This window comes from Eumetopias jubatus, unplaced genomic scaffold, assembly GCF_037043125.1.
Source record: "Eumetopias jubatus isolate StellerSeaLion01/CBP00866 unplaced genomic scaffold, mEumJub1_p1.0 scaffold_14, whole genome shotgun sequence".
NCBI lineage: Eukaryota > Metazoa > Chordata > Mammalia > Carnivora > Otariidae > Eumetopias > Eumetopias jubatus.
Window position 1 is genome coordinate 20998041 of NW_028274820.1, and position 18729 is coordinate 21016769.

Genomic DNA, 18729 nt, shown 5'->3' on the forward strand with positions numbered 1-18729 from the left:
TGCATCGCCCAGGTTAGCAAGAATCTTTTCATTCAGATCAGAAAGAACCCCCACACTCAATATATATTCAAATTCCCCTTCCCTCCCCCACCCAACCCCGGGTGGTATCTGATCATGCTGGCCTGACTTCAGCAAGAATCCTGTCAAGTCACTTTAGGCAGAGTCACCCCTTCCCCTGATGTTTCCTTTAGTCATTTTCCACTCACTGACATCCCCCCCAACCCTGCTCCTTGGCTATCAATCCCCACTTTTCCTTATCCTATTTGGAGTTGAACCCAATCTCTCCTATTGCAAAATCCCACCGCAGTTGTCTCTTGAAAAGAGTTTTTCTTATCATCTTTAACAAGTGTTAGAATATTTTTTTTTAAAGTAGCCTCCATGTCCAGCATGGAGCCCAGTGCGGGGCTTGAACTCATGACCCTGAGATCAAGACCTGAACTGAGATCGAGAGTCAGATGCTTAACTGACTGAGCCACCCAGGCAGCCCTAGAATAATTTTTTTATATAATATTCACATGCAGAAGCATGAATTTGGATCCCTACATGACACCATGTACAGAAATTAACTCGAAAAGTATTAAAGATATAAATGTAAGAGTTAAAGCTATAATATTCTTGGAAGAAAGCATAAGTGTAGATCTTCATTACCTTGGATTAGGCAACAGTTTCTTAAATATGATGCTGAAAGCACAAGAACAAAAGGAAAAGTTAATGAAATGGACTCCAAAGTTTTAAAACTTTTTTTAAAGATTTATTTATTTTAGAGAGAGCATGTGCCTGCGTGGCGGGGAAGGAGGAAGGCAGAAGGAGAGGGGGAGAGAATCCTCAAGCAGACTCCCTGCTGAGCATGGAGCCTGATGTGGGGCTTAATTCCAGGATCCTGAGATCATGACCTGAGCCAAAGGTAGACAGTTAATCGAACTGAGCCACCCAGGCGCCCCTTAAAAATAAAATCTTGAAAAGATGGCAAAAGATTTAAACAGACGTTTGTCCAAAGAAGAAGTATAAATAGCCAATACGCACGTGAAACAATGCTCAACATCATCAGCCATCAGGAAATGCAAAATAAAACTACAACGTGATACCACTTTCCACCCACTAAGATATCTATAATTTTTAAAAATGAATTAAAAAATAATTACAAGTGTTGGCACAGAGGTGAAAAAACTGGAACCCTCATACATTGCTGGGAGGTGGGATGTAAAATGGTGCAGCTGCTGTGGAAAATAATTTGGCAGTTCCTCAAACAGTTAAACATCAGAGTTACCATAGGACCCAGCAATTCCACTCCTAGCTATACACCCAAGAGAAATGAAAACACGTCTGCACAAAAACTTGTACATGAGGGGCACCTGGGTGCCTCAGTTGGTTAAGTGGCTGCCTTTGGCTTGGGTTGTGATCCCAGGGTCCTGGGATCGAGTCCCGAGTCAGGCTCCCTGCTCTGCAGGGAATCTGCTTCTCCCTCTCTCTCTGCCGCTCCGGTCCCTGCTCATGCTCTCTCTCAAATAAATAAATAAAATCTCAAAAACAAAAAACTTGTACATGAATGTTAATGGAAGCACTACTTATAATAACCAAAAATTATCAATTGACGAATGGATAAACAAAATATTGTATATTCATACATGGAATACTATTCAGCCATTAAGAGGCATAAAGTACATGCTGCAACATGGGGGAACCTCAAAAACATAATGGTAAGTAAAAAAAAAAAAAGACAGACACAAAAGTCCACATATTGTATGATTCCATTTAAATATGCTCAAAATGGGCAAATCCACAGGGAAAGAAAGTACATCAGTGGTTCCCAGGGGATAGGGAAGGGGGAATTGGAAGTTATGGGGTTTCTCTTTGGGCATAGAAATGTTCCTAGATTAAATAGTTACCATAGCTGCACAGTGTTGTGAATATAATAAAAACCACTGAATTGTGCATTTGAAATTATTAAAATGGTGAATTTTGTTTTACATGAATTTTAGAGTTTTATTTTTTCAAATGTAAATTAAAAGCTTTATTGAATAAAACTGTTTCAGACTAAGCAAGACTGTAAGAAAGCAGAATATTTTACATCTCTAAAAAATATTAGAGCTAAATCTCAAGAATGCAGTACAAAGAAGTTTATAGCTTAAAATACCTCCTCTCTCCCCCACATAAAATTTGGAATATCCCAATTATGTACAACAAATGTACTCAAGTTTATAATGTTCCAAAACCTTAACTACTAGAAAACCATCTCCCCCCAAAAAGGCCTATAATTGGTTTAATTGCACCCTGGGAATACTGTCTGCCAAAAAAATAAGATAATAAATAAAACAACCTAGTGTCCCAGAAAGGGGAGATCAGAAGTGGAATATAGGGTTTAGGGGTCTGGGCTCAAGTGGTTTAAGGCAGTTTCTTCTGTTATTCCTCCTTTAAACTCCTCACTTCGCTTTAACATGCAGCATGGCAAACAACAGTAACAAAGATCTTAAAAAATATTGCAGCTTTCAGTAAATTATGAGCTGCACAGATACCACCAAAGAAGAAAGCAATCCCCTGGGGTGTAGTCAAACTCATTGGCAAACACCAGAGTGGATCTCTCCAAGCACCAAATGTGCTCAGAAAGTGCCCCCAAAGAATGGTTGTGTTGTATCTCAATAATCCAGTTCAGGAGGTGGTTTAGACAATGGGATGCAGAGCAATAAATTTCCCACATATACCAGCGTAAGAAAATTAACCTAAAAAATGTTTTAAAGATTAAATATTTGATCTCTTAACAGATGAATATGAAATACATTGGTATTCATTTAAAAATATACAAACTGTACCCTTTACACTAAAGTGCATTCAGTCATAATGTTTAGGTCCCTAAACAAACCCCTTCTGCATGTTCCCTAATTCCATAATTGAGTTTTTAGTGTAACAATGTGCTACTAATCATCTCTTTTTGTATCGCCTTTTGGGAATACAGCGGAGTCTGGACTATATGAGCCGGCATAGTGCCCCCCTCAGCAGAAGACCTCGAAGCACCTTGTGTATCCCACCACGGCTAAAGGGGAGGACTGAAGTAATATTCTCTCTAGCACTTCAAACTGGTTCACATAAGCTGCAGCATGGGATTGTTTTGAAGCAAGAACTCTTCCAAAATTACTCCCACGTACGTTACAGTTTATGCTGATGCCTGTGGATGCGCATCACTGTGAGGTCAGGGGCTCACTAACACGAACACCAGTTTAATGCCGCACACCATTTGCAGTTTGTCATTCCTCATCTTCCTCGTAGTATCAAGCTCTCTTTATCTGTTCCTCCACAGACAGCTCTTGGACGACTACTCCCTCCCAGAATCCCACATCCTGGGATTTCTGACTCTGGGCAGTGAATTTTTTGCAAAGCTGGACCAATTTGCAGACTTGGGTTCTAGTGGAGAGCGCTGTTTGAGGTTTCTGTCATCTCCATCTAAGTTCGCACCATTTTCTAGAAGATTCTCACTCCCCATCTCAAAACCACGATCTCCCTTCTCCCTGTCTCCCCTCCTCTGGATTCCTGCTTTTGCCAAGTTGTTTTTCCCACACTACCATTCTTTTCAGAGGTATTGGCGTTTTGCACTTGGTTCCTTTCTGCTGGCATTCCTCCTGTAAACTCCTCACTCTGCTCTGACATGCTCCAGCCTTTCCTTATGGGGGAGGGGGGACAAGATTTTGGGGGCTCTTGACTGAAGTGGTTTGAAATGAAGCTGCTACAGATAATGGGCGGCCTCTTTCTTTCAGTGAAGAGGATCGTCTTAGCTTTTTCACATCCAGATCTACGTCCTCGGGAGCTTCAGGCTTGCCGATTCCATCCTCAGGAGGTCACTTAGGCTAGGAGACTTTGATCCCTTCCCCCAAGGTCCCTCCTGAACTACCAAGTTCTTGGGGTGGGGGGGGCATGCGGCGACGAGGCGATCCTCAGCTTCTTGGTTTCAGCTGGCTAGTCTTTCCCTGGCTGAGAGGAGGCCTTGGCTTCCATACTTGCTGTCAGCACACCCACCTTAGCAATATTCTAGCCCTGGGCTCTGAGGAATCTCCCCCTGCATTTGGAAGCTGGGCTGGCCTCTCTGAAGTCCCTTCCTTTTCAGTTTTGCTTGCCCACAGATCCTTGTGTGGTCTATGCCCAAAGCCGCCATCATAGTTGCCTTTAGCTTTGAAGAGTTGGTTGAAGTGAGGCTTGCGGTAGATTCTCCCATGTAAAGATGCATATGCTCCCGGACTAAGTCTGCTGTTGCAGTGGGGGCAACGGAAGCAGCTGACGTGGACCACCTGCTGGTTGGCCAAGACACGCTCCATCGGGTAGACTGTCTTCTGACCTTGCACACAAGTCTCTCTTGCAGGTACCTGAAACTTCTTCACTGCTTTGGGAGGAGAGCTCTCAGAGAGGCTGGAGGCTCTGGCATCTGGGTTCAGTGGCTTGGGATGGACGGGCCGCTGGACCTCACTTTTGACCTGGGAATTACAGAGTCATCCTCAGCAGGGGCAGAATGGACTGCCAGGCTGTTCTCAGTGGCAGACACCTTTTCTCCAACCTGATGGGAGATGCCAGACCTCAGGATCTGGGGGCACGTTCTCCTTTTGTTCCAATTTATGAGTTTTGATTTCACCACCGTTGGCTCTCAAGTCATTTGTAGAGTTGGCAGAACTGCTCTGCTTGGACACAGCTGCCTGGTGCTTGGCCATTCAATCCTTGATGGAGGTTTCTGACAGGTGTTGTAAGTCCAGATTTCACCCGCTCTTGCTTTTCTCTGCGTTGAATGTGGAAGAGACAACTGACCTGGGCCTATCTCCACATCATCTGGAGAAGAGCTGTTTCCAGAGAGCCTCCTTCCACCTGCCCTGCGGCTCTGGGCCCGAAGAATCTGCTTGATTGGAGTTGGTTCACTCTCCTCAAACATCATCTTAAGGCTGTTCAGTGGAACATTGTGTTTCTCTATTTTGTTTGCTCCTTCTGTGTTTTCACTGATTTCAGGTTTTCCTACTTCATGCCTGGATTCTCCTAGACAAGTTTCCATTTTTTTACTTTCTTTCGCGTGGTCTTTGAGACGCTCACTGCCCTCAAGGCAGGGATATGGACACTGAGCAAGGGCTTCAGGAGGTGGTCTGAGCCTAGGTCTGGGGTGGACTTGTTCCTCGTGGTCAGCTTCGGCCTCAGAGGCAGAGTTTCTCACCTCTTCACCGGGAGGATGGCTGCCTCCGAGTCTGACCTCAGCGCTGCTGATCACAGGGAGTCTGCGTGAGACTCTGTTCCAGGACTGGGTTCTCCCACTTCTTTACCACTTTCAGGATCCCCCTCCTGAAGGGCTGGGCAAGATTTTCAGTGTTCTAGAAGAATAAGAAGTAAGGTACGGGGTGCCTGGGTGGCTCAGTCAGTTAAGCATCTGCATTCAGCTCAGGTCATGATTCCAGGGTCCTGGGATCAAGCCCCGCATCGGGCTCCTTGCTCCGCGGGAAGCCTGCTTCTCCCTCTCCCACTCCCCCTGCTTGTGTTCCCTCTCTTGCTGTCTCTGTCAAATAAATAAAACAAAATGATAAAAAAAAGAAGGTGCTAGTTATAACTTGCCTGTTGAAATATTTAAACATGTGTTCTTTGTTTTTTTGTTTGTTTTTCAAGATTTTGTTTATTTGTTAGAGCAGGAGCAGGGGGGAGAGGGAGAGGCAGACCCCCACTGTGCAGGGAGCTTGACACAGGGCTCGATCCAGGACCCTGAGACCATGACTTGAGCCAAAGGCAGACGCTTAACCAACGGAGCCAGCCGGCACCCCAAACATGTTGTTCTTTGTAAAATGAAAGTTAAAACTCTAAGCTGCTCCTGGTCCCCTGGCGTTCCAGAGAGCTATGAACAGTTACAGCCCTGCCACATGGAGAAAGCATCCACCCCGGGGAGAGGAATTTTATCTTAATTTAGAAAAGAATAGTAAGCCCATTTATATTATATTTTTATAGAAACAACTCTATTTTCCAAGACAAAAAAAAAAAAGTGAGAAGGATGACACTTTTACATTTTGGCAAGTCTCTGATGTCTGATCTAATAGAAGATAGATTCTCATATTTGCTTTTGCATTCAGTCTGTTGCAATGTGTTGTTTGTTTAAAGATGACAAAGACGATCTGGCCTTAAATAGAAATGTGGTTGGAAAACAGGGACGTCACCTGTTAGAATGTTTAAAATTTGAATATTTAAAGTTAAAAGACCGACCATACCAAATGTTACTGAGAATGCAGAGCATCAGAGTTCTCATACTCCTGCTGGAGAGACTGTAAACAGATACAGCCACTCTGGAAAACAATTTTGTAGTTACTTGAAAGTTAAACAGAACCTACCCTATGACCCACTGATCCAAATCCTATGTATTTACCAAAGAGATATGAAAGCACATGTACATACAAAGTCTTTTACACAAATGTCCATAGCAGCCTTATTTGTAAAAGCTAAAAAATGGAAACAACCCAAGTATCCATCTACAAGTGAATGGATATACAAATTGTGACATGTCCATGCAATGCAATGCTACTAGGCAACAAAAAGGAATGAACTATTGATACATACGACAACATTATGAGTCTCAAAATAATTATGCTGAGGGAATGAAACCACACCTAAAAAGAACACATATGATTCTATTTTTTAAAAAGATTTGTCTATTTATTTGAGAGAGAGCAAGAGAGCAGGGTGGGGAGGCAGAGGGAGAGAGAGTCTCAAGCAGATTCTGCGCTGAGTGCAAAGCCTGACGCGGGCCTCAAGCTCAAGATCATGAGATCACTACCTGAGCTAAAATCAAGTCAGATGCTCGACTGAGCCACCCAGGCACCCCTGCATGATTCCATTTTTAAGAAGTTTTAGAAAATGCAGACGAATCTATGGGAAGTAGATCAGTGGTTGCTTGGGGATGGGCGTCTGTGGGGACATTGGAAGGGCAGGATTACCAAGGGGGCATGAGGAAACTCGGGGTGATGGCGATCTTGATTGTGGTGATAATTTCTCAGGTGAATAATATGTCAAAAATTATCTAATTGTACACTTGAACATGTACTTGTATGTCAACTTTACCTTAATAAAGCTGTTCAAAAATAAATGGTATTTTAAAAAAAGAAAAAATCAAATATACACAACAGATCATGTTTAGATCCTGTTTCAAATCACTTGTAAAAAGATGCTTGAGAGGGGTGCCTGGGTGGCTCAGTCAGTTAAGTGTCCAACTCTTGATTTTGGCTCAGGTCATGATCTCAGGCTAGTGAGATTGAGCCTGGCGTAAGGCTCCATGCTGGGTGCGGAGCCTGCTTGCTATTCTCTCTCTCCCTCTGCCCCTTAAAAAAAAAGATGCTTGAGACATTGGAGAACATTTGAATACTGACTGGGTATTAGATTATGTTAAGGAACTGTTACGATTTTTTTAGTGTGATAATGGGACTGTTATGTTAAAAAGTGTCTTATCTTTTATAGATACATACTGAAATATTTATGGATGAAATTATATGATGTCTGGGATTTACTGAGTTGGAGGAAATGATGGGTATGTATGAAACAAAGTTAGCCAAATATTACTAATACTGATTTTATTCACCCTGCTTAGGATTCTCTCTCTCCCTCTCTCTGTCCCTCACCACCAACTTCAGCACGCGCTCTCTCGCTCTCTCTCTGTCAAAAAAAAAAATACATATATATATATGCGTATATATATATATATTGAATTTAAATGACAGTTACATAGAGGCTTGTTATCCCATTCTTTCTATTCATGTGTATTTTGAGGTTTCCCATAATAAACTGTTGTTGCTCGTTTGGTTTTTTAAAAAACGATTATTTTAGTCCTGCTCCAAAACAGTGGAGTGGACTAAGTGGCTTCTAATCTTCTCATCTGAGAAAACATACCTTTTCTATTAAGTGATGATCTCTATCATAAACTATTGCTTCTCACTAGAAGCAAAAAATTGAAGTCTGAAATACACATGGGGTTTTTTTGACCAATTAATTGTAAATCTGTACACTGATATGCTGTTGGAATCATTGCTTAAAAAGTAAAAAGTGAGCCAGTGGCATAGGATAAAAATGCTATTTAAAAATTTCTTTCTTCTTAACTCACCCCCAAATCTCACAGAAATAACCTGTCACTGGAGAGAGAACATATTTCTTATCATAACTTTGAAACTCAAAGCAAATTACATTTTTATTCTGGCTGTAGGAGAGAAAAGGTGATCTAATCTTTTCTACTAGATACAAGTTTTCTAAGTAAAAAAACATTGAGCCAACTGGAAACTCTCTCTAGGGAGCAGGCACTGGATATGTAATTACATCAAAGTATTATTTTCAAAAAGTCAAAAATCTGACTCTTGCAGAAATAAATACAGAGAACAAACTGGTGGTTGCCAGAGGGGAGGGGCAGGGAGGGGATGGGCAAAATGGGTGAAGGGGAGTGAGAGGTACAGGCTTCCAGTTATGGAATGAATGAGTTATGGGGATGAAAGGTACCGCATGGGGAACACCAACCAGCTGTTGACAGCTGGTAGCTACAGCACAGCATAATGTGTAGACTTGTCCAATCACTATGCAGTACACCTGAAACTAATGTAACATTGTGCATCAACTATACTTAAACAATGTATATATTTATTTATGACATATATATGACTCCTACAAATAGAGAACCAACATAGGGAAAAGGGGCACCTGGGTGGCTCAGTCGGTTAAGCGTCTGCCTTTGGCTCAGGTCATGATCTCAGGGTCCTGGGATTGAGTCCCACATCAGGCTCCCTGCTCAGCAGAGAGTCTGCTTCTCCCTCTCCCTCTGCTGCTCTCCCTGCTTGTGCTCACTCTCTTTCTCTCTGTCTCTCAAATAAATAAATAAAATCTTTAAAAAAAAGTAATGTGTCTGAACACAGGGAAAAGGTTTTTGTCCACTCATCAGGGAGGGAGCAAACAGAATGATAAGGCTAGTTCAAAGGGTATTTGAGGAACTGGGTATTGATAGGCCTTTCGATAAGGAAATTTAAATTAAGTAAGATTGTTCACCAAAAAAAATAAGAAGAAGATTGTTCACATCTCACCTGGATGAAATGCCAGAGAATTATGCTGTATGAAAAAAAAAAAATCCCAAAAGGTTATATAGTATATGATTCTTTTCTATAATCTTTTTTTTTTAAGATTTTATCTATTTTTGACAGAGAGAGTGTACAAGCAGGGGGAGCAGCAGGAAGAGGGAGAGGGAGAAGCAGGCTCCCCTCTGAGCAGGGAGCCTGATGCGGGGCTGGATCCCAGGACCCTGGGATCACGACCTGAGCCGAAGGGAGACACTTAACTGTCTGAGCCACCCAGGCACCCCATCTTTTCTATAATTTTGAAATGGCAAAACAGAAATGAAGAGCAGATTAATAGTTGCCAGGGATTAAGAAGGAGGCGACGGTCTTGAGAAAAATGGGTGTGGCTACAACATGGCTGCATGCCGCGCCTTTGAGGTGATGGAAATGCTCTGTGTCTTGACTCTATCAGGCAATATCCTTGCTGTGATACTGTACTATAGTCCTGCAAGATGTTACCATTGCAGAAACTGAGTTAAGGGTACATACCATCTCTCTGTATTATTTCTTACAACTGAATGTAAATCTACAACAATCTCAAATTTTAAAATTTAATTTTTAAAAAAGATTTATTTATTTATTTGAGAGAGTGAGAGAGCACGCAGAGGGAGAGAAAGAATCTCTAGCAGACTCCCTGCTGAGTGGGAAGCCTGACATGGGTGGCTCAGTTGCTTAAGCATCTGTCTTGGGCTTAGGTCATGATCCCAGTACTGGGATCGAGACCCATATCAGGCTCCCTGCTCAGCGGGGAGTCTGCTTCTCCCTCTCCTCCCTGCTCCTGCTCTCTCTCAAATAAATAAATAAAATCTTTAAATAAACAATTAGAACTAAAAGTATAATGAACCAATTTGCATTCCTTCCTCCCTAATCACCATATTACGAAAACACTCTTATGCCATGTTCTTTAAGTAATTCCTCATGTATTCCCTCATCTGAATAATATTGGTCTTCACTCAGCTTCTTAAATCAGAACTCTTTGTAGAATATGGTCCTATTACATCACAGCTTGCCAAAAATCAAGGGGTGACCCACCTATCTCTCTCTCTCTTTCTTTTTCTTTTCTTTTTTTTAAGATTTTATTTATTATTTATTTGACAGAGAGAGACAATGAGAGCGGGAACACAAGCAGGGGGAGCAGCAGGCAGAGGGAGAAGCAGGCTTCCCGCTGAGCAGGGAGCCTGATGTGGGGCTCGATCCCAGGACCCTGGGATCATGACCTGAGCTGAAGGCAGACGCTTAACTGACTGAGCTACCCAGGCGCCCCTAATTTTATATTTTTAAATTAAACTTTTTATTTTGAGCTAATTATAAGTTTACATGTTGCTGTGAAATAATACAGAGAGATCCATACTCCCTTTACCTGTTATACTTATAATATCATGATCAGGATCTTGACATCGATACAGTCAAATGCAGGACGTTTCCATCAACACAAGACTCCCTGTTTTTTTTCTCTCATCTTAATAAGTGTCCTCTTTATTTCCCATCACCTATTTCACCCATTCCTCCCATCCATCTCCCCTTTGGTAACCATTAGTTTGTTCGCCATAGTTAAGAGTCTGATCCTTGGTTCATCTCTCTCTGTTTTTTTTTTTTTTTTTTTTTGCTTGTTTGTTTTGTTTCTTAAGTTCATGAGTGAAATCATATGAATACCAGGTCTTCCTTATCTGTTCATCTATCAACGGACACTTAGGTTGCTTCCATATCTTGGCTGCTGTAAATAATGCTGCTATAAAGATGCTCAACCTCACTAATAATCATCAGGGAAAGGCAAATTGAAACCACCATGGAGTGACCTACCTTTGGTGACATAGTATTTTTGTAGCCACAATTTTTATAGTCATTGTAATTTTTAGATGTTCACAACATTTACCCCAAACTGTTAGCTAAATGCTTCTTCAGTTAAAGAAGAGCAGATGATTTTCAGATATTTTATGTAATATTACCATCATTAAAGTAATTAAACACAGAGCCCATTAGACTGAGGTGGTTCTAACATCTTGATAACCTACATAAGCAAACGGAAGCTTAAGCCAGAGTCAAGCCCTGTAAAAGCCTCAGGGTTAAGAAATCAACACCTAAGAACAACTAATCACAAATCCAAGTAGTTTTTCCCAAATAAGGCTACTCTAAGCTATAGCCAATCAAATAATTTCCTTGCTTTGCTTTAGCATGCTCTATAAAAGCCTTTCCCTTTCATGGGGCGCCTGGGTGACACCGTTGGTTGGGCATCTGCCTTTGGCTCAGGTCATGATCCTGGAGTCCAGGGATCAAGCCCCACATCGAGCTCTCTGCTCAGCGGGGAGTCTGCTTCTCCCTCTCCCACTCCCCCTGCTTGTGTTCTCTTTCTCTCTCGCTCACTTGCTTGTACTCTCTCTCAAATAAATAAATAAAATCTTTAATTAAAAAAAAAAGCTTTTCTCCTTTCAATGCAGTGCTCTTTTTTTTTTAAAGATTTTATTTATTTATTTGAGAGAGAGAGAATGAGAGACAGAGAGCATGAGAGGGAAGAGGGTCATAGGGAGAAGCAGATTCCCTGCTGAGCAGGGAGCCCAATGTGGGACTCAATCCCGGGACTCCAGGATCATGACCTGAGCCGAAGGCAGTCGCTTAACCAACTGAGCCACCCAGGCGCCCTCAATGCAGTGCTCTTAACCATTCTTCATTTGGCACTGCCCAATCAAATTGATACTGGCTCATATAAACTCTTCAAAATCTTCATGTACCTCAGTTTATCTTTTAACATCATTTATTGAAATATTCTCAATTTGTAGGGTTCTTTCATGAATGAATAATAAGCTAAACCTCATTCCTGGTTAAAATGTTTTATGCCTCTAAGAATTATATATGTATATATGCATTATTTATTATATATGCCTACATATACATATGTATTATATATTATAAAATATATATGCCTCTAAGAATTATAAAAACTTCTATTTCAAATCAAAGACCACTATAGGGTATGTCAAAAATTCAAGAGATCATTTTTATTTTCTCTCTATATATAATTATTTCAATAGAAGACAATTCATATTTTTTCAATCTGAGCTTGCTATTATTTCTTCTTTGCATCTGCTTTTCTTTTTGCTTAAGTACATCATTTCATAATTCTTTCTTTTTCTGTTTTTTTAAGTAGGCTCCACGCCCAGTGTGGGGCTTGAACTCACAACCATGAGATCAAGAGTTAGATGCTGTACAAACTGAGCCACACAGCACCCCTCATAATTATTTCAATGACAGTATTAGAATGAGAAAAATCTTGTAAATTGAAAGGGTTCATTTAGGGATAAAAAAAACAGAAGTACTACTTTATAACACAGGCACGTTTATGGAGCATGTTACTAGTAGAGATAGTATAACCATCAAAATTCCATATCAATTTATGAAGAACTCAGGGAAATTAATTAATAAGAGATCCCAGGGGCACGTGGCTGGCTCAGTCAAGGGAGCATGGGACTCTCCATCTCCTGGCTGTCAGCTTACAACCATTTACAGGAACTCATCTGAATTCACTTACTTTTTTTGATAAAATGCTTAAGCTTAACTTCACACGCACACGGATCATCAGAGATTGGGCACTTTCTCTTAAAAACCTGTTTGTTTGTTTTAATTTTAATTCCAGTATAGTTAACATACAGTGTTAAAAACCTGCTTTGAACAAATAATTTAATATCTTCAAATCTCCCATATAAAAATAGGGTCTCTGTTTTGGGCTATCATATTGACGAAATATGTTTAAATGCTTTTTTTCATTCAAACAAATGACACTTAGATGTGATGTATTCTAAACAATGAAGTCATCTGAACACTTTGGTGGTTTTGAAATACCCTAAGCAAAAAAAAAAAAAAAGTAATTAAAATTTCTTATCAGTTGCAGAGTGCTTCTATTCAAATTTATGGATAAGATACATTAAATTAAGTCAACACACAAACAAAAAATTAAGTCAACACATCCAGCATAAAAGAGGATATTCTCTTTTATGAACTCTCCCTAAGATGCAGAAATATCTTTGTATGATATGTATCCTTTAGAAGACCTTCCCCATCTCCTACACTGGTTAGAAAACAAATATTTACTAAAGCCTCAGAGTTGCAGAGTCAAACCAACATACTGAAATACACAATAAAGAATAGATTTAAAAAACAGATTTTTGCTTTGATTGTCAAAGAGTGGACAGATAGAGGCGCCTGGGTGGCTCAGTTGGTTAAGCGACTGCCTTAGGCTCAGGTCATGATCCCGGAGTCCTGGGATCGAGCCCCGCATCGGGCTCCCTGCTCAGCAGGGAGTCTGCTTCTCCCTCTGACCCTCCCCCTGCTTGTGTTCCCTCTCTCGCTGTCTCTCTCTCTGTCAATTAAATAAATAAAATCTTAAAAAAAAGAAAAAAAAAGAATGTGACCCAGAATTAAGAGTTGTGCTAGTAGATTGTTGAAAGACAAAACTGAGCCACAGCGCCTGAATTTGTCTTTCCCGGCCCTGCCCTCCGATCTTTTTCTCAAAGACCCAAAAGACCTCTCCAGACATGGGGCCCTTTATTAGTTCCCTGCTGCGGCTGTAGCTCAAACAAACTGGCTTAAACCAACAGAAATAGTGGGGCGCCCGGCTAGCTCAGTCGGAAGAGCATGCCACTCTTGACCTCAGGGTTGTGGCGTCAAGCCCCACATTGGGCGTAGCTTACTTTAAAACAACAAATGAACAGAAATGTATTCCCTCACAGGGCTGGAGGCTAGAAGTCGGAAATCCAGGCCTTGGTAGGGCCATGCTCCCTGTGTAGGTGCTAGGGAAGAATCCTTCCTTGTTTCTTCCTAGCTTCTGGTGGCTGGCCCACCCTTGGCATTCCTTGCCTTGTAGATGCACTACCTCGACCCCTGCCTCCGAGGTCACGTGGCCTCCTCCCCTCTGTCTCTGTGTCTTCTGTATCTCTGTATCCAAAGATTTCTCTCTTCTTATAAGGACACCAGTCATTGGATTCAGAGCCATGCTAGTCCAGTATGACCCCATCTTAACTTGATGACATCTCCAAAGAACTGTTTCCAAGTAAGGTCACATTCACAGGTATGGCGGTGAAGAGTGGGTATGTTCAGACTTCAGAATATCTTTTCAGGGGACCCAATTCAACTTACCCTAGCGGCCCCTCCTGGGCTGTTCTCTTAGGCAGTACCCTGTGCACTAACTGCACCTAGTGGTCTAAAGTGGAGTGTAGGGTACTTGGGATGTTGGAATAAGTAGTATATCATGTATTTATGTTTACTTTTGTGTAAATGTCAAATTAAGCTCAATTAGTAGTTAGTATGTAGATTTTTTACTCTGGCACCTGTCATTCATACATCAGTCATTCGGTGTCAAATATGCTATTCTTAGGAAAGACTTGGAGTGGGGTGCCTGGGTGGCTCAGTCGTTAAGCGTCTGCCTTCGGCTCAGGTCATGGTCCCAGGGTCCTGGGATCGAGCCCCGCATCGGGTTCCCTGCTCCGCGGGAAACCTGCTTCTCCCTCTCCCACTCCCCCTGCTTGTGTTCCCTCTCTCGCTGTGTCTCTCTCTGTCAAATAAGTAAATAAAATCTTAAAAAAAAGGAAAGACTTGGAGTTCCTGACAGGGAGGCATCATCACACTTTAGAATAATGAGCCAATTGCAGATTACACAAGCCTAATTACTAGATTTATAGGTTGTATTATCTAGTTTAACGAAACCAACCCTAACAAAATTAATCTATGGCTTTAAAAAGATTCCCCCAAGAGAGGCGCCTGGCTGACTCAGTTGGTGGAGCATGCAATACTTGATCTCTGGGTCGTGAGTTCAAGCCCCACATTGGGCATGGAGCCTACTTTAAAAAAAAGTGTAGGTGCTAGAAAAGATCCCTACACAATCCCTCCGCAGAGCAGGGATTCTCAAAGTGTGGTCTGGGGACCCACAGGAGATCTGTGAGCCCCAGATACATAGCACTGAGATGTTATGGGCCTGTTTCCACTCTCAAACTCTCCTGAGTATGCAGTGAGGTTTGTAGAGGCTCCATGACATGAATGACGTCATCATTCTGCTACAAATGGAATGTGTGCTTAGGAATTCTTTTTAAATTTTTCTCTGTTTTAGTTTCCAGTATGATAAATATCAATAGATATATAACCACACCAAAAAACATCTCTTTGAGGTCTATAATTTTTAATGTAGAAAGAGGTTCCAAGACCAAAAAAATTGAGAAATCACAGATTGAAGATAACACTAACATTGTGGACACAAGCTAACAACAAGGAAATGACCTACAATGACAGACACATAGAAAGCTACTTTACAAGATAAAAATGATGATCTAATCAGATCTGACAAGAATTGGGCCAGATATAGAAAATTATGAGGACTATTTTAAATAAGGATTTCTATCCCTTATCATTATTGATAAACTTTGCACTAAGTGTTTATTATATATCAAATCTTTATGAAATATATTTTTGGTTTTGATAGCCATTAAAATCAAGTGCCACAATAACCTGAACTTAGAAGTGTTTTTATGAATTGCTGTCTCACACAGGGTCAAAACAAGATTTAAAAAAATTTTAAAGGACTATGGTCCTTTAAAATTAGTCATTTTGCTCTCACTACAAAGTTAGTACTGACAATATTTTTAGTAAGAATAAAAAGTCTTGATTTTGTGAATAATAGAGTTATTTTTAAAATTATCTTACCATTATTTTGTCCTTCTAAAATGTTTTTGTACAATTTATAATGCAAGTAATATATTGGTTTTGTGATTGATGTAATTAATTGCATAAAAATAAGTAAATGTTATGTTGAGGGTGCTTTATTGAAATGTTTACTGATGGGGTACAATATCAAAAAAATGTTTGACCATCTGGCTGCTTGTAAAAATGCACATCCCTTGGTCCCCAAATTGAAGCTACTGAACAAGACTGGGTTGGGATCTGATAAATTGCATTTAAAGCTAAACAGTATGTGCTTCTAATATGCATTGAAGTTTGAGAATCTGAGCCAGGGATGGTAAACTTAAATGCTTACTGGAGCCAAGGAAATGATACTGATGATGCCAATGTTGATTACAAATGCTTATTTGCTCTTAGTATGTGCCCAGCTCTGTTCTAAGCACTTGACAGATTTTGCCTCATTTATTCCTCTCAATAACCCATTGACATAGATGCTATTATAAACCCCATTTTATTTTATTATATTTTAAGAGAGGGAGCATTGGGGGGGTGGAGGGAGGGGGAGAGGGAGAGAAAGAATCTTAAGCAGACTCCCCAGCAAGCAGGGAGTCAGACTCTATCCCAGGACCCTGGGATCATGATCTGAGCTGAAGGCAGACACTTAACCAACTGAGCCATCCAGGCGCCCCTAGTGGTTTCTATTCTTAAACCAATCTCTTCTGATAAATACCTCTTTCCCTTTAAAGAGGAAAGAAGCCTTTCCCATAAGCTCTCTAGAAGAGGTCCCTTCGTGTGTCATTGAGAACTGAATCAGATGCCTCATTCAGGTGAACTGGGTCACGTGCTCACCCCTAAGGGACCTGCATGATTTGTTTAAACCTAACAGGTGGTCTGGGAAGCCTGGGAGATCCTTTTTGGTAGTTTTAAACTGTTTTCATTGTTTATATTTTCCTTTTCCTTTTCATTCTCTCAGGAGTGGGCCGTGGAGTCCTTTAGAGGCTACATGAGATGGGATGGGAATGAATTAAATGCAGATGCAAATATGAGATTCTGTCTTCTTTTAAGTCAGACATTAGAGAGATTTGCAAAAATGTGAAACAGTGCCACTCTTTTAACTAAGTAATTCATTTTGGAAAATATAGTTATTGTTTCATTAAGTTGTTATTTAAATTCACATACTGGGCATATTTATTAAATTCACATACTGGGCATATTATTATATTAATATAAATCAATCAATAAATAATTTTCTGGTTTTAATTTCTAATATGGTAAGCAGTGACATATAATACAAAAGTTCTTTGAGGTTCTCAACCATTTTTAACAGTATCAAGTGGGGTGCCTGGGTGGCTCAGTCAGTTAAGGGTCTGCCTTCAGCTCAGGTCATGATCTCAGGGTCCTGGGATCAAGCCCCGCGCCAGGATCCCTGCTCAGTGGGGAGTCTGCTTCTCCCCCTCCCTCTGCCCCTCCCTCCCCAACCCGTGCATGCTCTCTCTTTGTCTCTCTCTCAAATAAATAAATAAAATCTTTAAAAAAAAAGAGTGACAAGAGATCCTGAGACCACTGGCTTAGATCAACCAAAATATAAAAGTGTGAAAACCACTGGCTTAGATCAACCAAAATATAGTCCAATAATGGAGGGATAGTGGACACAGAAACAAAAAAATAGAGCTCTGCCGGCATGGAGGAAAAGGGAAGTGGTTCATGGGTAGGCATCCAATGATGACTGCTACCAAAGGAAGGTGGTTTGGATCTGGAATGTGACTAAAGAAGTGGGAAAGTGTAAGGATGGCTCAAGGGAAATAAGAACAAGCAAGCTTTTTCTTCCATTATGGCTATGGGAGGTGAGTTTGTAGAAGACTGATTAGCAGTGACCAGTCTGAAGCAGGGGATGAGGGAAGTCCGGCTATCGTGTTAGAGTAGCACAGGATATCTGTAGCGAGAAAGACTGTGTTAGCAGACTGGTTAACTAGTGCATTAAGTATGAAAATATTTGTACCTTTTTTCCCTGGATTACACATTTACATTTTTTAAAAGATTTTATTTATTTTTTGACAGAGACACAGCGAGAGAGGGAACACAGGCAGGGGGAGTGGGAGAGGGAGAAGCAGGCTTCCCGCAGAGCAGGGAGCCCGATGTGGGGCTCCATCCCAGGACCCTGGGATCATGACCTGAGCCAAAGGCAGATGCTTAACAACTGAGCCACCCAGGCGCCCCACATTTACATTTTTTTAAAAAATCATAATTTTATGGAGTTGAGCAAAATGATGTAGGAGAATAAATGGTTTTTCTCCAAAATGAAGAAGTGAAGGAGCATGTTCATGGCCCATGTAGGATCTGAGCTATAATACTAAACAAGAGCCCCAGAAGGCTGCTGAAGCTAATGGAAACCAGCTAATCCTCTGTCCAAGGTGCTGCAAGTGACAGGGGCTCCCAAATTGCATTTAGAACTTAACACGATATTCTAATTGTAGCTTGTCATTACAGAACTGCCTATTTGTACTTTTTAGAAGATACTGATTAATTTTTCAGACCTTGTCCCACTGAAAATGTTATAGGAAGCATTTTGTTGTTGTTTTATATTTCTCAGCATAACTCACCTTCTGGACACATCCAGCACCACTATCTGCTCTAAATTGATTTTAACGCTTGCCAGGAACTATTAGCAGATACGTTTGCTGTCATGATATTCAGTTTGTTTTCAGACAGTTTAGATGCCTCGTTTCTAGTGGTGCTATATGTGCATGTATATAAATATATGACTGTCAACTCAATTTTCTCCTTGAAACTTTGGATTGGGTTATAAGAATTTTGATTCCTTCCAGAATTTTTTGCTGCAACAGGAGAGTCTGCCTATTGTTGTGGCTATCATGAGAACTTTTGTTCTTCGTTTTTTCTCTTTCGGTCTTAGGTTTAATGGTCTCTAGTTCTTTTACATATAGGGAGAGGGCATTGGGTAATGTCTTATGACTTATGAAATAATGTTAGT

General features: G+C 40.9%; 1 pseudogene; it reads right to left on the reverse strand.

The window, feature by feature from the left end:
- Positions 1-3239: 3239 nt before the first annotated feature.
- LOC114221279 (LIM domain and actin-binding protein 1 pseudogene) lies at positions 3240-14064 on the reverse strand (annotated as a pseudogene).
- Positions 14065-18729: the final 4665 nt, after the last annotated feature.